The sequence below is a fragment of the Garra rufa genome, chromosome 1 (assembly GCF_049309525.1).
Source record: "Garra rufa chromosome 1, GarRuf1.0, whole genome shotgun sequence".
In the NCBI taxonomy this organism is placed as follows: domain Eukaryota; kingdom Metazoa; phylum Chordata; class Actinopteri; order Cypriniformes; family Cyprinidae; genus Garra; species Garra rufa.
This window is the reverse complement of record NC_133361.1, coordinates 101,491,914-101,518,617: the sequence shown is the minus strand read 5'-3', so window position 1 is coordinate 101,518,617 and position 26,704 is coordinate 101,491,914. Positions and strand designations below refer to the sequence as shown.

Here is a 26,704-nt window from a genome sequence, read left to right as displayed (position 1 = left end):
CGTGTCGAAAACTCGACACGTGTGTCGAAACTGGGTGTCGAGCGACCCATCCCTAGGTATCATTAAACTGCAGCGCAATTACAGCTCACCGTTACCCATCGTAAACAGGTTGGGCCTGTCTGGTCCGGTGGACTCTCAGTGGCGCTAAAGCTTCCAGTGCATGTCGAGCACAATGTATTAGCCTTCCACCGCCTTAACCGCTGGACCACCTCGTCATCTTGCGTGGTTTCTTTGTTTAACACTCCTGAATCATGTGCATGTGGATGCCTTCTTCGTCTTTTGTTTCAGCCGCCGAGGGCCTGTTTTCCACTGAGGCCCTGCGTCAAACTCCCTATGAGACACAATCGAACTTTAGTAGTAACCTCCGATTACGGCCGAATGTGGATTCTGCTCGGACGACGGGGCACCGGTACATCCTTTGTAGCTTTGGCTTGTTAGCCAAACGCTACAGCAGTTTGCCATTTCCCATGAAATCATCCTTGATTTCCTTAAGAAAGGTGCCCCAAATTGGTGGAAAATCACATCTCAACCATACGCTGTCCAAAGCATTGACCCGCCTTCACGCGGCAAAACAGAACGTGTTGTTGGCCCGCACTGCTGGGTCAAACTGCGCTTCCCAAAAACAGATTGGGTCAAAACCGACAGAAGAAAACTCTAAGCCTGCTCTAAGCCCTACCCACGGGGAGGGCTCGACAGTCTCGCACAACGCGAGAGCCTCCGTTTCGCCTGTGTAATTTGGGGGCCGATGAATACTGGGTCCGACCCGGTGAAGAAGCCCACGACCAGCCCGGCTAGCTCAGTCGGTAGAGCATGAGACTCTTAATCTCAGGGTCGTGGGTTCGAGCCCCACGTTGGGCGGCTCAGTTGACTCTCTTTCTTCCCAAAAGGGTGGCGGGCTCCAGCGTGCCCATTCGCCGCGCAGGCTGAGTGGATTTTGCGAGCTCAGGAAACATCTTTCAAAACAGATGTCGCTGTTAGTGCGAGCGATTTTAATCCCTATCACTAACCCTAACCCTTGCTTTTACACCGGTGATCCGGCGGCAGCAAGCAGCAGCGGCTGTCTCTGTGGCGCAATCGGTTAGCGCGTTCGGCTGTTAACCGAAAGGTTGGTGGTTCGAGCCCACCCAGGGACGTGTGAAATGCCGGAGTTTTGCACGCGCGTCAGGTGTCCACTGACGCCTATGCCATTCTTAGGGTTGCGAGGCACAGCTTTCTCAGGGCGTTTATCTTGTGCACCTTCAATAAGCTGGCTTGTTTTAAAAGAATTCAGCGGCGGGTGTTTGGTGAACATTTTCACCAGCTCGAGTAGTTTGCTGTGGCATGTGGATGCCTTCTTTACTGATGATCTGTCTCTGGGGCTCATCTAGTTGACATAGTATCCGCTGACATTCGGCTGAAGGTGCTGATCCACCATCTGCTCTTGGTACGGACTGGAACCGGGGGACTATAGTGACCATCAGATCGGAATACAGAATGGATCTGGTGGCTACGGTGACCTCAGAATAAGAAGAAACAGACTAATATTAATGTAGATGCAAAAGTTCCATGTTGCCACAAAGTCAATACCCCACCGGGATGACTTGAAATACAGTCAGCATCGGCAATTTTTGCCAATCTCTCTGGAGGCTTGTTGAGAAAGATAGTCTTGCTTCGTTTTGTTTCCTTTTATTGGCGTGGCTGGTTGTTGGTCCTCGTCAAAGAGGTGTCCACCGATCGTAGCGTGCCGGAGCCAGAAGACTTGTTGTTTTGTCAATATGTTCTCAAGACTTTGCGGCAGGTATCAATAAACTACAGCACAATCACAGCTCGCCGCTACCCATCGTCAACAGGTTGGGCCTGTCTGTTCCGGTGGGCTCTCAGTGGTGCTAAAGCATCAAATGAAGAGGATGGGATTCGAACCCACACAAACCAAGGCGTGCCGAGCACAACGGACTAGCCTTGCATCGCCTTAACCACTCGACCACCTTTCGTTTTGCGCGGTCCTTTTGTTTAACCCTCCCGATTCAGACCACCAGCTCATTAGTAGAGCGCTCAGTGAACTGAACTGAGTGTGTCAGATAGGGAAGACACACAAAAATTGCAGAGTGGGGTCCCCAGGACCGAGGATCACTGCTAAACGTACCGAACGACGAGGATGGGATTCGAACCCACGCGTGCAGAGCACAATGGATTAGCAGTCCATCGCCTTAACCACTCGGCCACCTCGTCATATTACGTGGCGTCTTTTATTTAGCACTCCCGATTCAGATCATCAGCTCATTAGTAGAGAACTCAAAGAACTGAACTGAGTGTGTTAGATAAGGAGGACACACAAAAAGTTCAGCATGGGGTCCCCAGGACCTAGATTAAGGTCCAGTGCTAAAGGAACCGAACGACAAGGATGGGATTAGCAATCCATCGCCTTAACCACTCGGCCTCCCCGCCCCCTTGCTGACTGAGAGAGGCCATGCTGCGGACCTTTTCAGCTGCTGCTGCTGTGCTTTCAGCAGGCTGTTTTGAGCACAGAGGGAATAGTGAATGAGCCGTCTTTTACACACCTCTAATCTGTTCCGTAGAAACACGGTGCAGCAACCCGTGCCAGGAGACTGTTTGTGCGGCAGTTTAAAGCTTGCTACCACCTTGTCGGTTCACATCCACGTAGGTGCCTGAAAAGGTCACGACCGTCGCCGGCATTCTTTCGCAGAGGCAATATTGTAGCCTATGAGGTTTATCCGAGACGCGATCATTGCTGGTTGAAAACTTTACCCAATACCCCGCCAGGATGACTTGAAATACAGTCAGCTTTGGCAATTTTTGCTAGCCTCTCTGGAGGCTTAGAGTATTGTTGAGAAAAAGTAGCCTTGTTTTGTTTCTCGTCAAAAAGGTGTCTGCTGATGATTGAGCGCCAGAGCCAGAAGGCTTGTTGTTTTGTAAATATGTCCTCAAGACGGGTATCATTAAACTGCAGCGCAATTACAGCTCACCGTTACCCATCGTAAACAGGTTGGGCCTGTCTGGTCCGGTGGACTCTCAGTGGCGCTAAAGCTTCCAGTGCATGTCGAGCACAATGTATTAGCCTTCCACCGCCTTAACCGCTGGACCACCTCGTCATCTTGCGTGGTTTCTTTGTTTAACACTCCTGAATCATGTGCATGTGGATGCCTTCTTCGTCTTTTGTTTCAGCCGCCGAGGGCCTGTTTTCCACTGAGGCCCTGCGTCAAACTCCCTATGAGACACAATCGAACTTTAGTAGTAACCTCCGATTACGGCCGAATGTGGATTCTGCTCGGACGACGGGGCACCGGTACATCCTTTGTAGCTTTGGCTTGTTAGCCAAACGCTACAGCAGTTTGCCATTTCCCATGAAATCATCCTTGATTTCCTTAAGAAAGGTGCCCCAAATTGGTGGAAAATCACATCTCAACCATACGCTGTCCAAAGCATTGACCCGCCTTCACGCGGCAAAACAGAACGTGTTGTTGGCCCGCACTGCTGGGTCAAACTGCGCTTCCCAAAAACAGATTGGGTCAAAACCGACAGAAGAAAACTCTAAGCCTGCTCTAAGCCCTACCCACGGGGAGGGCTCGACAGTCTCGCACAACGCGAGAGCCTCCGTTTCGCCTGTGTAATTTGGGGGCCGATGAATACTGGGTCCGACCCGGTGAAGAAGCCCACGACCAGCCCGGCTAGCTCAGTCGGTAGAGCATGAGACTCTTAATCTCAGGGTCGTGGGTTCGAGCCCCACGTTGGGCGGCTCAGTTGACTCTCTTTCTTCCCAAAAGGGTGGCGGGCTCCAGCGTGCCCATTCGCCGCGCAGGCTGAGTGGATTTTGCGAGCTCCGGAAACATCTTTCAAAACAGATGTCGCTGTTAGTGCGAGCTATTTTAATCCCTATCACTAACCCTAACCCTTGCTTTTACACCGGTGATCCGGCGGCAGCAAGCAGCAGCGGCTGTCTCTGTGGCGCAATCGGTTAGCGCGTTCGGCTGTTAACCGAAAGGTTGGGGGTTCGAGCCCACCCAGGGAGGTGTGAAATGCTGGAGTTTTGCACGCGCGTCAGGTGTCCACTGACGCCTATGCCATTCTTAGGGTTGCGAGGCACAGCTTTCTCAGGGCGTTTATCTTGTGCACCTTCAATAAGCTGGCTTGTTTTAAAAGAATTCAGCGGCGGGTGTTTGGTGAACATTTTCACCAGCTCGAGTAGTTTGCTGTGGCATGTGGATGCCTTCTTTACTGATGATCTGTCTCTGGGGCTCATCTAGTTGACATAGTATCCGCTGACATTCGGCTGAAGGTGCTGATCCACCATCTGCTCTTGGTACGGACTGGAACCGGGGGACTGTAGTGACCATCAGATCGGAATACAGAATGGATCTGGTGGCTACGGTGACCTCAGAATAAGAAGAAACAGACTAATATTAATGTAGATGCAAAAGTTCCATGTTGCCACAAAGTCAATACCCCACCGGGATGACTTGAAATACAGTCAGCATCGGCAATTTTTGCCAATCTCTCTGGAGGCTTGTTGAGAAAGATAGTCTTGCTTCGTTTTGTTTCCTTTTATTGGCGTGGCTGGTTGTTGGTCCTCGTCAAAGAGGTGTCCACCGATCGTAGCGTGCCGGAGCCAGAAGACTTGTTGTTTTGTCAATATGTTCTCAAGACTTTGCGGCAGGTATCAATAAACTACAGCACAATCACAGCTCGCCGCTACCCATCGTCAACAGGTTGGGCCTGTCTGTTCCGGTGGGCTCTCAGTGGTGCTAAAGCATCAAATGAAGAGGATGGGATTCGAACCCACACAAACCAAGGCGTGCCGAGCACAACGGACTAGCCTTGCATCGCCTTAACCACTCGACCACCTTTCGTTTTGCGCGGTCCTTTTGTTTAACCCTCCCGATTCAGACCACCAGCTCATTAGTAGAGCGCTCAGTGAACTGAACTGAGTGTGTCAGATAGGGAAGACACACAAAAATTGCAGAGTGGGGTCCCCAGGACCGAGGATCACTGCTAAACGTACCGAACGACGAGGATGGGATTCGAACCCACGCGTGCAGAGCACAATGGATTAGCAGTCCATCGCCTTAACCACTCGGCCACCTCGTCATATTACGTGGCGTCTTTTATTTAGCACTCCCGATTCAGATCATCAGCTCATTAGTAGAGAACTCAAAGAACTGAACTGAGTGTGTTAGATAAGGAGGACACACAAAAAGTTCAGCATGGGGTCCCCAGGACCTAGATTAAGGTCCAGTGCTAAAGGAACCGAACGACAAGGATGGGATTAGCAATCCATCGCCTTAACCACTCGGCCTCCCCGCCCCCTTGCTGACTGAGAGAGGCCATGCTGCGGACCTTTTCAGCTGCTGCTGCTGTGCTTTCAGCAGGCTGTTTTGAGCACAGAGGGAATAGTGAATGAGCCGTCTTTTACACACCTCTAATCTGTTCCGTAGAAACACGGTGCAGCAACCCGTGCCAGGAGACTGTTTGTGCGGCAGTTTAAAGCTTGCTACCACCTTGTCGGTTCACATCCACGTAGGTGCCTGAAAAGGTCACGACCGTCGCCGGCATTCTTTCGCAGAGGCAATATTGTAGCCTATGAGGTTTATCCGAGGCGCGATCATTGCTGGTTGAAAACTTTACCCAATACCCCGCCAGGATGACTTGAAATACAGTCAGCTTTGGCAATTTTTGCTAGCCTCTCTGGAGGCTTAGAGTATTGTTGAGAAAAAGTAGCCTTGTTTTGTTTCTCGTCAAAAAGGTGTCTGCTGATGATTGAGCGCCAGAGCCAGAAGGCTTGTTGTTTTGTAAATATGTCCTCAAGACGGGTATCATTAAACTGCAGCGCAATTACAGCTCACCGTTACCCATCGTAAACAGGTTGGGCCTGTCTGGTCCGGTGGACTCTCAGTGGCGCTAAAGCTTCCAGTGCATGTCGAGCACAATGTATTAGCCTTCCACCGCCTTAACCGCTGGACCACCTCGTCATCTTGCGTGGTTTCTTTGTTTAACACTCCTGAATCATGTGCATGTGGATGCCTTCTTCGTCTTTTGTTTCAGCCGCCGAGGGCCTGTTTTCCACTGAGGCCCTGCGTCAAACTCCCTATGAGACACAATCGAACTTTAGTAGTAACCTCTGATTACGGCCGAATGTGGATTCTGCTCGGACGACGGGGCACCGGTACATCCTTTGTAGCTTTGGCTTGTTAGCCAAACGCTACAGCAGTTTGCCATTTCCCATGAAATCATCCTTGATTTCCTTAAGAAAGGTGCCCCAAATTGGTGGAAAATCACATCTCAACCATACGCTGTCCAAAGCATTGACCCGCCTTCACGCGGCAAAACAGAACGTGTTGTTGGCCCGCACTGCTGGGTCAAACTGCGCTTCCCAAAAACAGATTGGGTCAAAACCGACAGAAGAAAACTCTAAGCCTGCTCTAAGCCCTACCCACGGGGAGGGCTCGACAGTCTCGCACAACGCGAGAGCCTCCGTTTCGCCTGTGTAATTTGGGGGCCGATGAATACTTGGTCCGACCCGGTGAAGAAGCCCACGACCAGCCCGGCTAGCTCAGTCGGTAGAGCATGAGACTCTTAATCTCAGGGTCGTGGGTTCGAGCCCCACGTTGGGCGGCTCAGTTGACTCTCTTTCTTCCCAAAAGGGTGGCGGGCTCCAGCGTGCCCATTCGCCGCGCAGGCTGAGCGGATTTTGCGAGCTCCGGAAACATCTTTCAAAACAGATGTCGCTGTTAGTGCACGCGCGTCAGGTGTCCATTGACGCCTATGCCATTCTTAGGGTTGCGAGGCACAGCTTTCTCAGGGCGTTTATCTTGTGCACCTTCAATAAGCTGGCTTGTTTTAAAAGAATTCAGCGGCGGGTGTTTGGTGAACATTTTCACCAGCTCGAGTAGTTTGCTGTGGCATGTGGATGCCTTCTTTACTGATGATCTGTCTCTGGGGCTCATCTAGTTGACATAGTATCCGCTGACATTCGGCTGAAGGTGCTGATCCACCATCTGCTCTTGGTACGGACTGGAACCGGGGGACTGTAGTGACCATCAGATCGGAATACAGAATGGATCTGGTGGCTACGGTGACCTCAGAATAAGAAGAAACAGACTAATATTAATGTAGATGCAAAAGTTCCATGTTGCCACAAAGTCAATACCCCACCGGGATGACTTGAAATACAGTCAGCATCGGCAATTTTTGCCAATCTCTCTGGAGGCTTGTTGAGAAAGATAGTCTTGCTTCGTTTTGTTTCCTTTTATTGGCGTGGCTGGTTGTTGGTCCTCGTCAAAGAGGTGTCCACCGATCGTAGCGTGCCGGAGCCAGAAGACTTGTTGTTTTGTCAATATGTTCTCAAGACTTTGCGGCAGGTATCAATAAACTACAGCACAATCACAGCTCGCCGCTACCCATCGTCAACAGGTTGGGCCTGTCTGTTCCGGTGGGCTCTCAGTGGTGCTAAAGCATCAAATGAAGAGGATGGGATTCGAACCCACACAAACCAAGGCGTGCCGAGCACAACGGACTAGCCTTGCATCGCCTTAACCACTCGACCACCTTTCGTTTTGCGCGGTCCTTTTGTTTAACCCTCCCGATTCAGACCACCAGCTCATTAGTAGAGCGCTCAGTGAACTGAACTGAGTGTGTCAGATAGGGAAGACACACAAAAATTGCAGAGTGGGGTCCCCAGGACCGAGGATCACTGCTAAACGTACCGAACGACGAGGATGGGATTCGAACCCACGCGTGCAGAGCACAATGGATTAGCAGTCCATCGCCTTAACCACTCGGCCACCTCGTCATATTACGTGGCGTCTTTTATTTAGCACTCCCGATTCAGATCATCAGCTCATTAGTAGAGAACTCAAAGAACTGAACTGAGTGTGTTAGATAAGGAGGACACACAAAAAGTTCAGCATGGGGTCCCCAGGACCTAGATTAAGGTCCAGTGCTAAAGGAACCGAACGACAAGGATGGGATTAGCAATCCATCGCCTTAACCACTCGGCCTCCCCGCCCCCTTGCTGACTGAGAGAGGCCATGCTGCGGACCTTTTCAGCTGCTGCTGCTGTGCTTTCAGCAGGCTGTTTTGAGCACAGAGGGAATAGTGAATGAGCCGTCTTTTACACACCTCTAATCTGTTCCGTAGAAACACGGTGCAGCAACCCGTGCCAGGAGACTGTTTGTGCGGCAGTTTAAAGCTTGCTACCACCTTGTCGGTTCACATCCACGTAGGTGCCTGAAAAGGTCACGACCGTCGCCGGCATTCTTTCGCAGAGGCAATATTGTAGCCTATGAGGTTTATCCGAGGCGCGATCATTGCTGGTTGAAAACTTTACCCAATACCCCGCCAGGATGACTTGAAATACAGTCAGCTTTGGCAATTTTTGCTAGCCTCTCTGGAGGCTTAGAGTATTGTTGAGAAAAAGTAGCCTTGTTTTGTTTCTCGTCAAAAAGGTGTCTGCTGATGATTGAGCGCCAGAGCCAGAAGGCTTGTTGTTTTGTAAATATGTCCTCAAGACGGGTATCATTAAACTGCAGCGCAATTACAGCTCACCGTTACCCATCGTAAACAGGTTGGGCCTGTCTGGTCCGGTGGACTCTCAGTGGCGCTAAAGCTTCCAGTGCATGTCGAGCACAATGTATTAGCCTTCCACCGCCTTAACCGCTGGACCACCTCGTCATCTTGCGTGGTTTCTTTGTTTAACACTCCTGAATCATGTGCATGTGGATGCCTTCTTCGTCTTTTGTTTCAGCCGCCGAGGGCCTGTTTTCCACTGAGGCCCTGCGTCAAACTCCCTATGAGACACAATCGAACTTTAGTAGTAACCTCCGATTACGGCCGAATGTGGATTCTGCTCGGACGACGGGGCACCGGTACATCCTTTGTAGCTTTGGCTTGTTAGCCAAACGCTACAGCAGTTTGCCATTTCCCATGAAATCATCCTTGATTTCCTTAAGAAAGGTGCCCCAAATTGGTGGAAAATCACATCTCAACCATACGCTGTCCAAAGCATTGACCCGCCTTCACGCGGCAAAACAGAACGTGTTGTTGGCCCGCACTGCTGGGTCAAACTGCGCTTCCCAAAAACAGATTGGGTCAAAACCGACAGAAGAAAACTCTAAGCCTGCTCTAAGCCCTACCCACGGGGAGGGCTCGACAGTCTCGCACAACGCGAGAGCCTCCGTTTCGCCTGTGTAATTTGGGGGCCGATGAATACTGGGTCCGACCCGGTGAAGAAGCCCACGACCAGCCCGGCTAGCTCAGTCGGTAGAGCATGAGACTCTTAATCTCAGGGTCGTGGGTTCGAGCCCCACGTTGGGCGGCTCAGTTGACTCTCTTTCTTCCCAAAAGGGTGGCGGGCTCCAGCGTGCCCATTCGCCGCGCAGGCTGAGCGGATTTTGCGAGCTCCGGAAACATCTTTCAAAACAGATGTCGCTGTTAGTGCACGCGCGTCAGGTGTCCATTGACGCCTATGCCATTCTTAGGGTTGCGAGGCACAGCTTTCTCAGGGCGTTTATCTTGTGCACCTTCAATAAGCTGGCTTGTTTTAAAAGAATTCAGCGGCGGGTGTTTGGTGAACATTTTCACCAGCTCGAGTAGTTTGCTGTGGCATGTGGATGCCTTCTTTACTGATGATCTGTCTCTGGGGCTCATCTAGTTGACATAGTATCCGCTGACATTCGGCTGAAGGTGCTGATTCACCATCTGCTCTTGGTACGGACTGGAACCGGGGGACTGTAGTGACCATCAGATCGGAATACAGAATGGATCTGGTGGCTACGGTGACCTCAGAATAAGAAGAAACAGACTAATATTAATGTAGATGCAAAAGTTCCATGTTGCCACAAAGTCAATACCCCACCGGGATGACTTGAAATACAGTCAGCATCGGCAATTTTTGCCAATCTCTCTGGAGGCTTGTTGAGAAAGATAGTCTTGCTTCGTTTTGTTTCCTTTTATTGGCGTGGCTGGTTGTTGGTCCTCGTCAAAGAGGTGTCCACCGATCGTAGCGTGCCGGAGCCAGAAGACTTGTTGTTTTGTCAATATGTTCTCAAGACTTTGCGGCAGGTATCAATAAACTACAGCACAATCACAGCTCGCCGCTACCCATCGTCAACAGGTTGGGCCTGTCTGTTCCGGTGGGCTCTCAGTGGTGCTAAAGCATCAAATGAAGAGGATGGGATTCGAACCCACACAAACCAAGGCGTGCCGAGCACAACGGACTAGCCTTGCATCGCCTTAACCACTCGACCACCTTTCGTTTTGCGCGGTCCTTTTGTTTAACCCTCCCGATTCAGACCACCAGCTCATTAGTAGAGCGCTCAGTGAACTGAACTGAGTGTGTCAGATAGGGAAGACACACAAAAATTGCAGAGTGGGGTCCCCAGGACCGAGGATCACTGCTAAACGTACCGAACGACGAGGATGGGATTCGAACCCACGCGTGCAGAGCACAATGGATTAGCAGTCCATCGCCTTAACCACTCGGCCACCTCGTCATATTACGTGGCGTCTTTTATTTAGCACTCCCGATTCAGATCATCAGCTCATTAGTAGAGAACTCAAAGAACTGAACTGAGTGTGTTAGATAAGGAGGACACACAAAAAGTTCAGCATGGGGTCCCCAGGACCTAGATTAAGGTCCAGTGCTAAAGGAACCGAACGACAAGGATGGGATTAGCAATCCATCGCCTTAACCACTCGGCCTCCCCGCCCCCTTGCTGACTGAGAGAGGCCATGCTGCGGACCTTTTCAGCTGCTGCTGCTGTGCTTTCAGCAGGCTGTTTTGAGCACAGAGGGAATAGTGAATGAGCCGTCTTTTACACACCTCTAATCTGTTCCGTAGAAACACGGTGCAGCAACCCGTGCCAGGAGACTGTTTGTGCGGCAGTTTAAAGCTTGCTACCACCTTGTCGGTTCACATCCACGTAGGTGCCTGAAAAGGTCACGACCGTCGCCGGCATTCTTTCGCAGAGGCAATATTGTAGCCTATGAGGTTTATCCGAGGCACGATCATTGCTGGTTGAAAACTTTACCCAATACCCCGCCAGGATGACTTGAAATACAGTCAGCTTTGGCAATTTTTGCTAGCCTCTCTGGAGGCTTAGAGTATTGTTGAGAAAAAGTAGCCTTGTTTTGTTTCTCGTCAAAAAGGTGTCTGCTGATGATTGAGCGCCAGAGCCAGAAGGCTTGTTGTTTTGTAAATATGTCCTCAAGACGGGTATCATTAAACTGCAGCGCAATTACAGCTCACCGTTACCCATCGTAAACAGGTTGGGCCTGTCTGGTCCGGTGGACTCTCAGTGGCGCTAAAGCTTCCAGTGCATGTCGAGCACAATGTATTAGCCTTCCACCGCCTTAACCGCTGGACCACCTCGTCATCTTGCGTGGTTTCTTTGTTTAACACTCCTGAATCATGTGCATGTGGATGCCTTCTTCGTCTTTTGTTTCAGCCGCCGAGGGCCTGTTTTCCACTGAGGCCCTGCGTCAAACTCCCTATGAGACACAATCGAACTTTAGTAGTAACCTCCGATTACGGCCGAATGTGGATTCTGCTCGGACGACGGGGCACCGGTACATCCTTTGTAGCTTTGGCTTGTTAGCCAAACGCTACAGCAGTTTGCCATTTCCCATGAAATCATCCTTGATTTCCTTAAGAAAGGTGCCCCAAATTGGTGGAAAATCACATCTCAACCATACGCTGTCCAAAGCATTGACCCGCCTTCACGCGGCAAAACAGAACGTGTTGTTGGCCCGCACTGCTGGGTCAAACTGCGCTTCCCAAAAACAGATTGGGTCAAAACCGACAGAAGAAAACTCTAAGCCTGCTCTAAGCCCTACCCACGGGGAGGGCTCGACAGTCTCGCACAACGCGAGAGCCTCCGTTTCGCCTGTGTAATTTGGGGGCCGATGAATACTGGGTCCGACCCGGTGAAGAAGCCCACGACCAGCCCGGCTAGCTCAGTCGGTAGAGCATGAGACTCTTAATCTCAGGGTCGTGGGTTCGAGCCCCACGTTGGGCGGCTCAGTTGACTCTCTTTCTTCCCAAAAGGGTGGCGGGCTCCAGCGTGCCCATTCGCCGCGCAGGCTGAGTGGATTTTGCGAGCTCCGGAAACATCTTTCAAAACAGATGTCGCTGTTAGTGCACGCGCGTCAGGTGTCCATTGACGCCTATGCCATTCTTAGGGTTGCGAGGCACAGCTTTCTCAGGGCGTTTATCTTGTGCACCTTCAATAAGCTGGCTTGTTTTAAAAGAATTCAGCGGCGGGTGTTTGGTGAACATTTTCACCAGTTCGAGTAGTTTGCTGTGGCATGTGGATGCCTTCTTTACTGATGATCTGTCTCTGGGGCTCATCTAGTTGACATAGTATCCGCTGACATTCGGCTGAAGGTGCTGATCCACCATCTGCTCTTGGTACGGACTGGAACCGGGGGACTGTAGTGACCATCAGATCGGAATACAGAATGGATCTGGTGGCTACGGTGACCTCAGAATAAGAAGAAACAGACTAATATTAATGTAGATGCAAAAGTTCCATGTTGCCACAAAGTCAATACCCCACCGGGATGACTTGAAATACAGTCAGCATCGGCAATTTTTGCCAATCTCTCTGGAGGCTTGTTGAGAAAGATAGTCTTGCTTCGTTTTGTTTCCTTTTATTGGCGTGGCTGGTTGTTGGTCCTCGTCAAAGAGGTGTCCACCGATCGTAGCGTGCCGGAGCCAGAAGACTTGTTGTTTTGTCAATATGTTCTCAAGACTTTGCGGCAGGTATCAATAAACTACAGCACAATCACAGCTCGCCGCTACCCATCGTCAACAGGTTGGGCCTGTCTGTTCCGGTGGGCTCTCAGTGGTGCTAAAGCATCAAATGAAGAGGATGGGATTCGAAACCCACACAAACCAAGGCGTGCCGAGCACAACGGACTAGCCTTGCATCGCCTTAACCACTCGACCACCTTTCGTTTTGCGCGGTCCTTTTGTTTAACCCTCCCGATTCAGACCACCAGCTCATTAGTAGAGCGCTCAGTGAACTGAACTGAGTGTGTCAGATAGGGAAGACACACAAAAATTGCAGAGTGGGGTCCCCAGGACCGAGGATCACTGCTAAACGTACCGAACGACGAGGATGGGATTCGAACCCACGCGTGCAGAGCACAATGGATTAGCAGTCCATCGCCTTAACCACTCGGCCACCTCGTCATATTACGTGGCGTCTTTTATTTAGCACTCCCGATTCAGATCATCAGCTCATTAGTAGAGAACTCAAAGAACTGAACTGAGTGTGTTAGATAAGGAGGACACACAAAAAGTTCAGCATGGGGTCCCCAGGACCTAGATTAAGGTCCAGTGCTAAAGGAACCGAACGACAAGGATGGGATTAGCAATCCATCGCCTTAACCACTCGGCCTCCCCGCCCCCTTGCTGACTGAGAGAGGCCATGCTGCGGACCTTTTCAGCTGCTGCTGCTGTGCTTTCAGCAGGCTGTTTTGAGCACAGAGGGAATAGTGAATGAGCCGTCTTTTACACACCTCTAATCTGTTCCGTAGAAACACGGTGCAGCAACCCGTGCCAGGAGACTGTTTGTGCGGCAGTTTAAAGCTTGCTACCACCTTGTCGGTTCACATCCACGTAGGTGCCTGAAAAGGTCACGACCGTCGCCGGCATTCTTTCGCAGAGGCAATATTGTAGCCTATGAGGTTTATCCGAGGCGCGATCATTGCTGGTTGAAAACTTTACCCAATACCCCGCCAAGATGACTTGAAATACAGTCAGCTTTGGCAATTTTTGCTAGCCTCTCTGGAGGCTTAGAGTATTGTTGAGAAAAAGTAGCCTTGTTTTGTTTCTCGTCAAAAAGGTGTCTGCTGATGATTGAGCGCCAGAGCCAGAAGGCTTGTTGTTTTGTAAATATGTCCTCAAGACGGGTATCATTAAACTGCAGCGCAATTACAGCTCACCGTTACCCATCGTAAACAGGTTGGGCCTGTCTGGTCCGGTGGACTCTCAGTGGCGCTAAAGCTTCCAGTGCATGTCGAGCACAATGTATTAGCCTTCCACCGCCTTAACCGCTGGACCACCTCGTCATCTTGCGTGGTTTCTTTGTTTAACACTCCTGAATCATGTGCATGTGGATGCCTTCTTCGTCTTTTGTTTCAGCCGCCGAGGGCCTGTTTTCCACTGAGGCCCTGCGTCAAACTCCCTATGAGACACAATCGAACTTTAGTAGTAACCTCCGATTACGGCCGAATGTGGATTCTGCTCGGACGACGGGGCACCGGTACATCCTTTGTAGCTTTGGCTTGTTAGCCAAACGCTACAGCAGTTTGCCATTTCCCATGAAATCATCCTTGATTTCCTTAAGAAAGGTGCCCCAAATTGGTGGAAAATCACATTTCAACCATACGCTGTCCAAAGCATTGACCCGCCTTCACGCGGCAAAACAGAACGTGTTGTTGGCCCGCACTGCTGGGTCAAACTGCGCTTCCCAAAAACAGATTGGGTCAAAACCGACAGAAGAAAACTCTAAGCCTGCTCTAAGCCCTACCCACGGGGAGGGCTCGACAGTCTCGCACAACGCGAGAGCCTCCGTTTCGCCTGTGTAATTTGGGGGGCGATGAATACTGGGTCCGACCCGGTGAAGAAGCCCACGACCAGCCCGGCTAGCTCAGTCGGTAGAGCATGAGACTCTTAATCTCAGGGTCGTGGGTTCGAGCCCCACGTTGGGCGGCTCAGTTGACTCTCTTTCTTCCCAAAAGGGTGGCGGGCTCCAGCGTGCCCATTCGCCGCGCAGGCTGAGTGGATTTTGCGAGCTCCGGAAACATCTTTCAAAACAGATGTCGCTGTTAGTGCACGCGCGTCAGGTGTCCATTGACGCCTATGCCATTCTTAGGGTTGCGAGGCACAGCTTTCTCAGGGCGTTTATCTTGTGCACCTTCAATAAGCTGGCTTGTTTTAAAAGAATTCAGCGGCGGGTGTTTGGTGAACATTTTCACCAGCTCGAGTAGTTTGCTGTGGCATGTGGATGCCTTCTTTACTGATGATCTGTCTCTGGGGCTCATCTAGTTGACATAGTATCCGCTGACATTCGGCTGAAGGTGCTGATCCACCATCTGCTCTTGGTACGGACTGGAACCGGGGGACTGTAGTGACCATCAGATCGGAATACAGAATGGATCTGGTGGCTACGGTGACCTCAGAATAAGAAGAAACAGACTAATATTAATGTAGATGCAAAAGTTCCATGTTGCCACAAAGTCAATACCCCACCGGGATGACTTGAAATACAGTCAGCATCGGCAATTTTTGCCAATCTCTCTGAAGGCTTGTTGAGAAAGATAGTCTTGCTTCGTTTTGTTTCCTTTTATTGGCGTGGCTGGTTGTTGGTCCTCGTCAAAGAGGTGTCCACCGATCGTAGCGTGCCGGAGCCAGAAGACTTGTTGTTTTGTCAATATGTTCTCAAGACTTTGCGGCAGGTATCAATAAACTACAGCACAATCACAGCTCGCCGCTACCCATCGTCAACAGGTTGGGCCTGTCTGTTCCGGTGGGCTCTCAGTGGTGCTAAAGCATCAAATGAAGAGGATGGGATTCGAAACCCACACAAACCAAGGCGTGCCGAGCACAACGGACTAGCCTTGCATCGCCTTAACCACTCGACCACCTTTCGTTTTGCGCGGTCCTTTTGTTTAACCCTCCCGATTCAGACCACCAGCTCATTAGTAGAGCGCTCAGTGAACTGAACTGAGTGTGTCAGATAGGGAAGACACACAAAAATTGCAGAGTGGGGTCCCCAGGACCGAGGATCACTGCTAAACGTACCGAACGACGAGGATGGGATTCGAACCCACGCGTGCAGAGCACAATGGATTAGCAGTCCATCGCCTTAACCACTCGGCCACCTCGTCATATTATGTGGCGTCTTTTATTTAGCACTCCCGATTCAGATCATCAGCTCATTAGTAGAGAACTCAAAGAACTGAACTGAGTGTGTTAGATAAGGAGGACACACAAAAAGTTCAGCATGGGGTCCCCAGGACCTAGATTAAGGTCCAGTGCTAAAGGAACCGAACGACAAGGATGGGATTAGCAATCCATCGCCTTAACCACTCGGCCTCCCCGCCCCCTTGCTGACTGAGAGAGGCCATGCTGCGGACCTTTTCAGCTGCTGCTGCTGTGCTTTCAGCAGGCTGTTTTGAGCACAGAGGGAATAGTGAATGAGCCGTCTTTTACACACCTCTAATCTGTTCCGTAGAAACACGGTGCAGCAACCCGTGCCAGGAGACTGTTTGTGCGGCAGTTTAAAGCTTGCTACCACCTTGTCGGTTCACATCCACGTAGGTGCCTGAAAAGGTCACGACCGTCGCCGGCATTCTTTCGCAGAGGCAATATTGTAGCCTATGAGGTTTATCCGAGGCGCGATCATTGCTGGTTGAAAACTTTACCCAATACCCCGCCAGGATGACTTGAAATACAGTCAGCTTTGGCAATTTTTGCTAGCCTCTCTGGAGGCTTAGAGTATTGTTGAGAAAAAGTAGCCTTGTTTTGTTTCTCGTCAAAAAGGTGTCTGCTGATGATTGAGCGCCAGAGCCAGAAGGCTTGTTGTTTTGTAAATATGTCCTCAAGACGGGTATCATTAAACTGCAGCGCAATTACAGCTCACCGTTACCCATCGTAAACAGGTTGGGCCTGTCTGGTCCGGTGGACTCTCAGTGGCGCTAAAGCTTCCAGTGCATGTCGAGCACAATGTATTAGCCTTCCACCGCCTTAACCGCTGGACCACCTCGTCATCTTGCGTGGTTTCTTTGTTTAACACTCCTGAATCATGTGCATGTGGATGCCTTCTTCGTCTTTTGTTTCAGCCGCCGAGGGCCTGTTTTCCACTGAGGCCCTGCGTCAAACTCCCTATGAGACACAATCGAACTTTAGTAGTAACCTCCGATTACGGCCGAATGTGGATTCTGCTCGGACGACGGGGCACCGGTACATCCTTTGTAGCTTTGGCTTGTTAGCCAAACGCTACAGCAGTTTGCCATTTCCCATGAAATCATCCTTGATTTCCTTAAGAAAGGTGCCCCAAATTGGTGGAAAATCACATCTCAACCATACGCTGTCCAAAGCATTGACCCGCCTTCACGCGGAAAAACAGAACGTGTTGTTGGCCCGCACTGCTGGGTCAAACTGCGCTTCCCAAAAACAGATTGGGTCAAAACCGACAGAAGAAAACTCTAAGCCTGCTCTAAGCCCTACCCACGGGGAGGGCTCGACAGTCTCGCACAACGCGAGAGCCTCCGTTTCGCCTGTGTAATTTGGGGGCCGATGAATACTGGGTCCGACCCGGTGAAGAAGCCCACGACCAGCCCGGCTAGCTCAGTCGGTAGAGCATGAGACTCTTAATCTCAGGGTCGTGGGTTCGAGCCCCACGTTGGGCGGCTCAGTTGACTCTCTTTCTTCCCAAAAGGGTGGCGGGCTCCAGCGTGCCCATTCGCCGCGCAGGCTGAGCGGATTTTGCGAGCTCCGGAAACATCTTTCAAAACAGATGTCGCTGTTAGTGCACGCGCGTCAGGTGTCCATTGACGCCTATGCCATTCTTAGGGTTGCGAGGCACAGCTTTCTCAGGGCGTTTATCTTGTGCACCTTCAATAAGCTGGCTTGTTTTAAAAGAATTCAGCGGCGGGTGTTTGGTGAACATTTTCACCAGCTCGAGTAGTTTGCTGTGGCATGTGGATGCCTTCTTTACTGATGATCTGTCTCTGGGGCTCATCTAGTTGACATAGTATCCGCTGACATTCGGCTGAAGGTGCTGATCCACCATCTGCTCTTGGTACGGACTGGAACCGGGGGACTGTAGTGACCATCAGATCGGAATACAGAATGGATCTGGTGGCTACGGTGACCTCAGAATAAGAAGAAACAGACTAATATTAATGTAGATGCAAAAGTTCCATGTTGCCACAAAGTCAATACCCCACCGGGATGACTTGAAATACAGTCAGCATCGGCAATTTTTGCCAATCTCTCTGGAGGCTTGTTGAGAAAGATAGTCTTGCTTCGTTTTGTTTCCTTTTATTGGCGTGGCTGGTTGTTGGTCCTCGTCAAAGAGGTGTCCACCGATCGTAGCGTGCCGGAGCCAGAAGACTTGTTGTTTTGTCAATATGTTCTCAAGACTTTGCGGCAGGTATCAATAAACTACAGCACAATCACAGCTCGCCGCTACCCATCGTCAACAGGTTGGGCCTGTCTGTTCCGGTGGGCTCTCTCCTTAACCACTCGACCACCTTTCGTTTTGCGCGGTCCTTTTGTTTAACCCTCCCGATTCAGACCACCAGCTCATTAGTAGAGCGCTCAGTGAACTGAACTGAGTGTGTCAGATAGGGAAGACACACAAAAATTGCAGAGTGGGGTCCCCAGGACCGAGGATCACTGCTAAACGTACCGAACGACGAGGATGGGATTCGAACCCACGCGTGCAGAACACAATGGATTAGCAGTCCATCGCCTTAACCACTCGGCCACCTCGTCATATTACGTGGCGTCTTTTATTTAGCACTCCCGATTCAGATCATCAGCTCATTAGTAGAGAACTCAAAGAACTGAACTGAGTGTGTTAGATAAGGAGGACACACAAAAAGTTCAGCATGGGGTCCCCAGGACCTAGATTAAGGTCCAGTGCTAAAGGAACCGAACGACAAGGATGGGATTAGCAATCCATCGCCTTAACCACTCGGCCTCCCCGCCCCCTTGCTGACTGAGAGAGGCCATGCTGCGGACCTTTTCAGCTGCTGCTGCTGTGCTTTCAGCAGGCTGTTTTGAGCACAGAGGGAATAGTGAATGAGCCGTCTTTTACACACCTCTAATCTGTTCCGTAGAAACACGGTGCAGCAACCCGTGCCAGGAGACTGTTTGTGCGGCAGTTTAAAGCTTGCTACCACCTTGTCGGTTCACATCCACGTAGGTGCCTGAAAAGGTCACGACCGTCGCCGGCATTCTTTCGCAGAGGCAATATTGTAGCCTATGAGGTTTATCCGAGGCGCGATCATTGCTGGTTGAAAACTTTACCCAATACCCCGCCAGGATGACTTGAAATACAGTCAGCTTTGGCAATTTTTGCTAGCCTCTCTGGAGGCTTAGAGTATTGTTGAGAAAAAGTAGCCTTGTTTTGTTTCTCGTCAAAAAGGTGTCTGCTGATGATTGAGCGCCAGAGCCAGAAGGCTTGTTGTTTTGTAAATATGTCCTCAAGACGGGTATCATTAAACTGCAGCGCAATTACAGCTCACCGTTACCCATCGTAAACAGGTTGGGCCTGTCTGGTCCGGTGGACTCTCAGTGGCGCTAAAGCTTCCAGTGCATGTCGAGCACAATGTATTAGCCTTCCACCGCCTTAACCGCTGGACCACCTCGTCATCTTGCGTGGTTTCTTTGTTTAACACTCCTGAATCATGTGCATGTGGATGCCTTCTTCGTCTTTTGTTTCAGCCGCCGAGGGCCTGTTTTCCACTGAGGCCCTGCGTCAAACTCCCTATGAGACACAATCGAACTTTAGTAGTAACCTCCGATTACGGCCGAATGTGGATTCTGCTCGGACGACGGGGCACCGGTACATCCTTTGTAGCTTTGGCTTGTTAGCCAAACGCTACAGCAGTTTGCCATTTCCCATGAAATCATCCTTGATTTCCTTAAGAAAGGTGCCCCAAATTGGTGGAAAATCACATCTCAACCATACGCTGTCCAAAGCATTGACCCGCCTTCACGCGGCAAAACAGAACGTGTTGTTGGCCCGCACTGCTGGGTCAAACTGCGCTTCCCAAAAACAGATTGGGTCAAAACCGACAGAAGAAAACTCTAAGCCTGCTCTAAGCCCTACCCACGGGGAGGGCTCGACAGTCTCGCACAACGCGAGAGCCTCCGTTTCGCCTGTGTAATTTGGGGGCCGATGAATACTGGGTCCGACCCGGTGAAGAAGCCCACGACCAGCCCGGCTAGCTCAGTCTGTAGAGCATGAGACTCTTAATCTCAGGGTCGTGGGTTCGAGCCCCAAGTTGGGCGGCTCAGTTGACTCTCTTTCTTCCCAAAAGGGTGGCGGGCTCCAGCGTGCCCATTCGCCGCGCAGGCTGAGTGGATTTTGCGAGCTCCGGAAACATCTTTCAAAACAGATGTCGCTGTTAGTGCACGCGCGTCAGGTGTCCATTGACGCCTATGCCATTCTTAGGGTTGCGAGGCACAGCTTTCTCAGGGCGTTTATCTTGTGCACCTTCAATAAGCTGGCTTGTTTTAAAAGAATTCAGCGGCGGGTGTTTGGTGAACATTTTCACCAGCTCGAGTAGTTTGCTGTGGCATGTGGATGCCTTCTTTACTGATGATCTGTCTCTGGGGCTCATCTAGTTGACATAGTATCCGCTGACATTCGGCTGAAGGTGCTGATCCACCATCTGCTCTTGGTACGGACTGGAACCGGGGGACTGTAGTGACCATCAGATCGGAATACAGAATGGATCTGGTGGCTACGGTGACCTCAGAATAAGAAGAAACAGACTAATATTAAAGGCTGTATCAGCGATTTTAGGCTGAAACATAAAGTGTCAAATTCATCTGATCTTTCTTCACGATCCGCTTGCTGCCTGCCCCATAAATTGTCTGTGAAAAAACCGCGTCTCTCTGGTCAGCCTAGGGTCCGAGATATGCCAAAAAAACAATCGGTGCTACCAACATTTCCACACCAAAACAAACAGTGCTCCAACCAATCAGCGTCAGGGGGTTGGTGTTGTGGATTTTTGTGCTCGTGCACGAAATGTGAGGGAGCAGAGGCAGAGCGAAAGGAGAGCAACCTAAACAGACATGGCTGAATCTATGCCCAAGAAGAGGAAGAGGACCGGTTATCACCGTGTCTTCGCTAAAAGTCGAATAAGTATCGGGAAGGCTATCGAGCGCTGGAAAGAACTCCGGGAGCTGAAAGGTTTCAAATCGGACGCCCAGGTCGCATACTTTCTCCTGGACTGGTGAGTAGGTGCTAGTGCTAACTTGTTTGAATATGAGTTTCTGGAAGAAACGTGACTAGTCAACATGAGTGAAGAGATACACTCAAAAAAATAATTCGTCTAAAAATAAACTTTATGTAATTCAATTAAATGCTAATTTTCCATGTATTTGGATTACATAGTTTTAATTTAAACATATTAATAAACTTAATGTGATTCATATGCATCAGTGATACGTGAATGAAACGGGTAAGGTTTATGTAATTATTCCCAGTGTTAAACAAGCACTGCTCAGTGTTCATGTGTTTCCACACTACAGAGTGTTCAAGTAGCATTGACACAGTGTTGGAGTTAATGAGATCATTATGTGATGATTGATCATTAATGATGAACACCTGATGAATCATCAATGGAAAGAGAAACACAAGAACTACAGCTGACTTCAACCACAGCCTTAGAGGAAATCTACTCAAATAAAACAATACATTAAACCTCTCAAGATCTGATTCAACAACTCCACAAACAGATTGACCAGCTTCACTCATTACTAACCAGATTGACTTCTGTCAGACTTCTAGAGAAGCTCTTATTGAGAACTAACAAACGTGTAGATGTTTTGTTTCATGTGAAATCACCATCAATGAGAGCAGGGGTTCCTTTGGTTGGGATCTTGACCCGTCACATGCTGGTGTCAATGGGGGTAGCTTTAATTGTGTAAATATAAAACACATGAAGCGTAGCCACCAAAGTCAAAGAAGAAAAAAAGTTAGTCAATCCTCCAGATTCTTTCAAAGTCCAGATTTGATGGGTGTTGTGTTGTTATAGCAGTCTCTATAGCTTCATAAGTAACTGTTTTTCATAAGTCACGAAGATTAGATACTTTGTATTTCATTTTGTACTCAAAAAGTTTTCATCTGTATAACCTTCAAATCAAAAAACATCAAGAATCTGTATATGAATCTCAACAATGGTGACGGTCAACAATATGTGTCATGTTGCAATGCATGCTGGGTACAAGTTTGGTAAAAGACCCTCCCATGTATCCCAGCATGCATTGCAACATGAATAAACAATGCAGTGGAATTGTCAGATTATTTTTATTTTACTCTTAAAAAATTGTTTTTATGCTTCCTTTTTTGTTGAGACTTTTTAATAGATTGTTTTAAGATGTTCAGAGATGTATCTGAACATTTTGTTGATTATCACCATTGTTGAGATTCATATGCTGATTCATTATGTCTGTGGTCTTTAGAAAGAAACAGATGAAAACCTTTAGCAAACAATGTATGATAAAATGATTCAGCTAATATGATTTATACAACACATAAATGTAAAGCTGTAAGTAGGCCTAATATTAAAGTAACACAACATCCATCTATGCAACAAATAAACTACAAAAGAAATTAACACACTAACAGATCCCCCTACTTTTTTTTTTTTTACACTTTGTTGGCCAAGCTCAACATGTTTGATTTAAGTACAACAAAAGCTATCAGCACAACATTAAACCTAGCATGTGACGGGTCAAGATCCCAACCAAAGGAAACCCTGCTCTCATTGATGGTGATTTCACATGAAACAAAACATCTACACGTTTGTTAGTTCACAATAAGAGCTTCTCTAGAAGTCTGACAGAAGACAATCTGGTTAGTAATGAGTGAAGCTGGTCAATCTGTTTGTGGAGTTGTTGAATCAGATCTTGAGAGGTTTAATGTATTGTTTTATTTGAGTTGATTTCCTCTAAGGCTGTGGTTGAAGTCAGCTGTAGTTCTTGTGTTTCTCTTTCCATTGATGATTCAGCAGGTGTTCATCATTAATGATCAATCATCACATAATGATCTCATTAACTCCAACACTGTGTCAATGCTACTTGAACACTCTGTAGTGTGGAAACACATGAACACTGAGCAGTGCTTGTTTAACACTGGGAATAATTACATAAACCTTACCTGTTTCATTCACGTATCACTGATGCATATGAATCACATTAAGTTTATTAATATGTTTATATTAAAACTATGTAATCCAAATACATGGAAAATTAGCATTTAATTGAATTACATAAAGTTTATTTTTAGACCTAATTATTTTTTTGAGTGTAGATTGAATATGTTAGACTTTTGCTGTGTGCCAGGTGTTAGCCTCGCTGGTGCTAACTCACAGTTGTCAAGCAAGTGAGGTAGCGTTAGCTAGCTGATTCTAACCGATTGGACTAAATCGTTGTTGTAGGATTTATAGCCTTATGACAAGTTGACGAACGTGGATATTTTGAAATTGTAGCTAAGCTATTGTGGGCTACTACTTCCTGCAGCTAGCACTTCTAATGTGCCTGGCTGTTATCATACGTTTCCCCAAGATTTAAAGCTACATTTTGGTTCAGGTACGATTTAGAATAAAGTTCAACGTAGAACGGTTAAAAAAGTACATATTTGTGATGTGACTATCTTGATGTTTCACAGATGTTTGTACAGATTAGATAAACGCATCACTGCATTTTCTTGATCAAATGTTTGTTTGCCTCAGCTATCAGAAGGACATGGCAACCTCTACGCCGTTCAAGGCTGGGATTGGGAGACCTTCCCCACCACCAGTGTCAAGCGTTGGCTCTGGGTCTTTGTCTGGAAGGTGAGGCAATCTGTCATTTCACTCTGTCCTTGAGTAGGGTTAGAACAAAGTAACATACTTGTGATGTATCATAAAGAGTTTTCTCTTACTACTCTTACTTTGTGGCTGGTGGGGTAGAGAATATTTCCCGGTTGAAGGAGTTGAAGAGTTGGACAGGAGCACCTTTTCTGCATCGGAAGAAGGCTGGTATGGGTTCAATGACATAATTGCCTATTGCATTGAATGTCAACAGTATATCAAGTCTTGCATCTTTTGGTGTTTTGTGTTCACGTTCTGCAAATAGCATAGGTGTCATGACACTCTTCATTTATATGCATGGCAGTAATGTAATATTTTTTTCAAGCCATGGAGCAGAGGGATTAGACAGTAGGACCTTGTCTGCAGTTGAACAACTGGAAACCAGGTATGGAAAATAAATTCTACACCAGTGTAGAAAATATTACTGAGGACATAGATATGTGCATAGATGGCCACACTGAGGTCTTAATCTCTTAATTTTTTACACAATTTTTATTTAAATTCACAAACAGACATGTGCTTGTATGATGTAAATGATTTACGCCTGTGTTTATAGGACACAAAGCCACTTTTAGTCTGTCATTGTTTTTTCTAGCATGTCCTGTGTGAATTTGAACGAAAACACAATCACAGCGAATACAATCAGTGTGGATGGCTTTAATGACCTCAAGAATGCCAGGTATGTACTTATATTGTGCAGTGCATAACACTGTTACTACCTAAAGGCCAATGCCCACTTGCTACGCTGCTTCTAGAAGCATTTTCCTGTAACCTAGCTGAGTGTTGTATGTAAATCATGTAAAACACATTCATTTAAATAGGGTTTAAAACTGATTGCTAAAAACCTGCGCCAGAAGCCACCTTTTGCCGTCAGTGGCCATTGCTCCATTGAAAACAAAGGAGCTTGAAACTGTATTTGTATGAGAGGACGTTAGCCTTGACCCCATTAAAAACATAATTGATGTATTTTTCACTTTGTGATATAGTGTAGAATGGGAGGAGATAAGTGTCTGTGTAGAGGAGGATCCAGACTATGAGGAGGACTCAGAAGGCTTGCTTATAGATGAGGGAGATACACAGGAGGGGGACAGTTCGGATAGTGAACCAGAATACATTCCACGTATTTGTTTGAGGTACAGCAGATACCTTGCTCTAACAGCAGTGGAGGTCTTCACTGTGTTGTCAGATTTCATTTTATGATTTCATGTTCATGTATTACTGTAGGACTGGCGGGGCACTAGAAACACATATCGACTTGGACAATCTTCCGGAAATAAGCTTGGAAGACACCCTGTATGACTGTGAAGATGAGGAAGGGGAAGAAGAGGAGGAAGATGAGGAGATATCACCCATCAATCCAAATGCAAGTAAAGTTGCTTGTGAGGATGACATAATTGGTGTACCAGCTTCAATTGTATATCACAGCAGCTTGAAAGAACTTGTCCAACACCTCAATATACCGATTAGGCAATGTGCAACACTGAATTCCAACACCAAACAGCTTTGTGGTGCACACAGGCCATTCGAGGTGGTGATCAAGTCCAAGGGCACAGCTGCACTCGTTGAATGGGTACATATTTGTATTTTTTTCTTAGCAATTAGATTGTTAGTGTAGAGAAATTCTCTGGTAGTAATGGCATATAAACTGTGTTTCAGATATGTCCACGTGGTCACATTGTGTGGAGGTGGTCTTCCCAGCCCACACTGAGATATGGGATGCATGCTGGAGACTTCATGCTGGCCACAAACATATTGTTGTCAGGCAACAACTACACTAAGGTGGCCTTGCTTTTCCAATTTATGAACATGAAAATTGTAAACAGAAACACTTTCCACCGACTCCAGGACCACTACTTTATAGACTCCATTAAAGAGTTTTGGGAAACACACCGGATAAAACTCATCAACCAGCTCCAATCCAGTCAATCTGTGGTGGGCCTGGGTAAGTCTTGATTTGAAATAATTTATACCAATTGCTCCACAATGGCTCTTTCAGTCAATGTAACTGCTCTTGCATATTTACATGTGCCTTTTTTATGTTCCGACAGGTGATGGGCGGATGGACAGCCCTGGGTTTTGTGCCCAGTACTGCACATATTCTGTTATGGAAAATGAGACAAAGCAGATAATAGCCATTGAAAATATTGATAAAAGGGAAACCGGTAGGAACTCTGTAGCTATGGAGAAGGAGGGCTTTTTACGAACTGTTAATGCCCTTTGTCACGACATTAAATTAACGGAGATGTGCACTGATGCCAGTACACAGATTTCAGCACTTTTCAGTGAGTTATACTAATGCTTTATTGTACTTCTGGCTTTATTTGTATTAAAATGCAACACATATAATTTTATAATGTCAATATAAATACCTTCAAGATTTGAAATAGGTGTGTTGAAATATGTGTCCAGCACTCATTCTTGCTTTACAGATCCAAAGACGGGACAGTTAAAAGATAAGGGCATCCACCACTCCCTTGATGTCTGGCATGGCTCCAAAAACCTAGCAAGGAAATTGACTACGGTATGGTGTGCTTTGGCTTATCAGGTCTCAAACAAAATGTTGTACAAAGTCAAATGTATAGATATATGCACCCTTGGTGATCCAGTGTTTTCTTCACAGGTAGGCCAGCAGAAGGGGTGCTCGATCATTCATCAGTGGTGCAGGGACATCTGCAACCATTTTTGGCATTGTTGTATGAAGGCTGAAAATTATGATGAATTTTTTGTAAGTATAACAAAAAAAAAAATTAACATGGTTTGTACATGGATGTGCATGCATGAAATTAAATAGCATGTGAATATAATTATTTGACATGTAAGAAAGCATAAAGTTTTTTCCACCCTGATTACATGTGAGAAAAGTTTTGGCTTTGTTACTAGTCACATCATGATATTCACATTTTGTTGGTAATTTTTATGAATTTGTAATGTGAATTGCTTATTTGTGCAATGCATTCACACACCACATCCATGGATAACTGTGTATTCATTTACTTTTCAGGACATGTGGTCTGGCCTGCTCCACCATGTCACTGGGGTGCACTCATGGGCTCTTGGTTGCTGCCACCATGGTCCTCTAGTTGAATCCAGGGAGAAGGGATGGATC

General features: G+C 48.0%; 21 non-coding genes across 21 annotated transcripts; 15 read left to right on the top strand and 6 right to left on the bottom strand.

Moving 5' to 3' along the window:
- The first annotated feature begins 785 nt into the window (after positions 1–785).
- trnak-cuu (transfer RNA lysine (anticodon CUU)) lies at positions 786–858 on the top strand. Its single transcript has one exon. It is a non-coding gene; the product is annotated as a tRNA-Lys (tRNA).
- Positions 859–1,059: 201 nt separating this feature from the next.
- Positions 1,060–1,133, top strand: trnan-guu (transfer RNA asparagine (anticodon GUU)). The gene has a single exon. It is a non-coding gene; the product is annotated as a tRNA-Asn (tRNA).
- Positions 1,134–2,126: 993 nt separating this feature from the next.
- trnas-gcu (transfer RNA serine (anticodon GCU)) lies at positions 2,127–2,208 on the bottom strand. Its single transcript has one exon. It is a non-coding gene; the product is annotated as a tRNA-Ser (tRNA).
- A 463-nt stretch (positions 2,209–2,671) lies between these two features.
- On the top strand, positions 2,672–2,812 carry LOC141285002 (U4 spliceosomal RNA). The gene has a single exon (XR_012338528.1). It is a non-coding gene; the product is annotated as a U4 spliceosomal RNA (small nuclear RNA).
- An 847-nt stretch (positions 2,813–3,659) lies between these two features.
- On the top strand, positions 3,660–3,732 carry trnak-cuu (transfer RNA lysine (anticodon CUU)). The gene has a single exon. It is a non-coding gene; the product is annotated as a tRNA-Lys (tRNA).
- A 1,268-nt stretch (positions 3,733–5,000) lies between these two features.
- trnas-gcu (transfer RNA serine (anticodon GCU)) lies at positions 5,001–5,082 on the bottom strand. Its single transcript has one exon. It is a non-coding gene; the product is annotated as a tRNA-Ser (tRNA).
- A 463-nt stretch (positions 5,083–5,545) lies between these two features.
- On the top strand, positions 5,546–5,686 carry LOC141283700 (U4 spliceosomal RNA). The gene has a single exon (XR_012338195.1). It is a non-coding gene; the product is annotated as a U4 spliceosomal RNA (small nuclear RNA).
- An 847-nt stretch (positions 5,687–6,533) lies between these two features.
- On the top strand, positions 6,534–6,606 carry trnak-cuu (transfer RNA lysine (anticodon CUU)). Its single transcript has one exon. It is a non-coding gene; the product is annotated as a tRNA-Lys (tRNA).
- Positions 6,607–7,701: 1,095 nt separating this feature from the next.
- trnas-gcu (transfer RNA serine (anticodon GCU)) lies at positions 7,702–7,783 on the bottom strand. Its single transcript has one exon. It is a non-coding gene; the product is annotated as a tRNA-Ser (tRNA).
- A 463-nt stretch (positions 7,784–8,246) lies between these two features.
- LOC141283693 (U4 spliceosomal RNA) lies at positions 8,247–8,387 on the top strand. The gene has a single exon (XR_012338194.1). It is a non-coding gene; the product is annotated as a U4 spliceosomal RNA (small nuclear RNA).
- An 847-nt stretch (positions 8,388–9,234) lies between these two features.
- trnak-cuu (transfer RNA lysine (anticodon CUU)) lies at positions 9,235–9,307 on the top strand. The gene has a single exon. It is a non-coding gene; the product is annotated as a tRNA-Lys (tRNA).
- A 1,095-nt stretch (positions 9,308–10,402) lies between these two features.
- Positions 10,403–10,484, bottom strand: trnas-gcu (transfer RNA serine (anticodon GCU)). Its single transcript has one exon. It is a non-coding gene; the product is annotated as a tRNA-Ser (tRNA).
- Positions 10,485–10,947: 463 nt separating this feature from the next.
- Positions 10,948–11,088, top strand: LOC141348703 (U4 spliceosomal RNA). Its single transcript, XR_012357544.1, has one exon. It is a non-coding gene; the product is annotated as a U4 spliceosomal RNA (small nuclear RNA).
- Positions 11,089–11,935: 847 nt separating this feature from the next.
- Positions 11,936–12,008, top strand: trnak-cuu (transfer RNA lysine (anticodon CUU)). The gene has a single exon. It is a non-coding gene; the product is annotated as a tRNA-Lys (tRNA).
- A 1,096-nt stretch (positions 12,009–13,104) lies between these two features.
- Positions 13,105–13,186, bottom strand: trnas-gcu (transfer RNA serine (anticodon GCU)). Its single transcript has one exon. It is a non-coding gene; the product is annotated as a tRNA-Ser (tRNA).
- Positions 13,187–13,649: 463 nt separating this feature from the next.
- On the top strand, positions 13,650–13,790 carry LOC141348681 (U4 spliceosomal RNA). The gene has a single exon (XR_012357539.1). It is a non-coding gene; the product is annotated as a U4 spliceosomal RNA (small nuclear RNA).
- An 847-nt stretch (positions 13,791–14,637) lies between these two features.
- On the top strand, positions 14,638–14,710 carry trnak-cuu (transfer RNA lysine (anticodon CUU)). Its single transcript has one exon. It is a non-coding gene; the product is annotated as a tRNA-Lys (tRNA).
- Positions 14,711–15,806: 1,096 nt separating this feature from the next.
- On the bottom strand, positions 15,807–15,888 carry trnas-gcu (transfer RNA serine (anticodon GCU)). The gene has a single exon. It is a non-coding gene; the product is annotated as a tRNA-Ser (tRNA).
- Positions 15,889–16,351: 463 nt separating this feature from the next.
- On the top strand, positions 16,352–16,492 carry LOC141283688 (U4 spliceosomal RNA). Its single transcript, XR_012338192.1, has one exon. It is a non-coding gene; the product is annotated as a U4 spliceosomal RNA (small nuclear RNA).
- An 847-nt stretch (positions 16,493–17,339) lies between these two features.
- Positions 17,340–17,412, top strand: trnak-cuu (transfer RNA lysine (anticodon CUU)). Its single transcript has one exon. It is a non-coding gene; the product is annotated as a tRNA-Lys (tRNA).
- Positions 17,413–18,965: 1,553 nt separating this feature from the next.
- LOC141283680 (U4 spliceosomal RNA) lies at positions 18,966–19,106 on the top strand. Its single transcript, XR_012338191.1, has one exon. It is a non-coding gene; the product is annotated as a U4 spliceosomal RNA (small nuclear RNA).
- Positions 19,107–26,704: the final 7,598 nt, after the last annotated feature.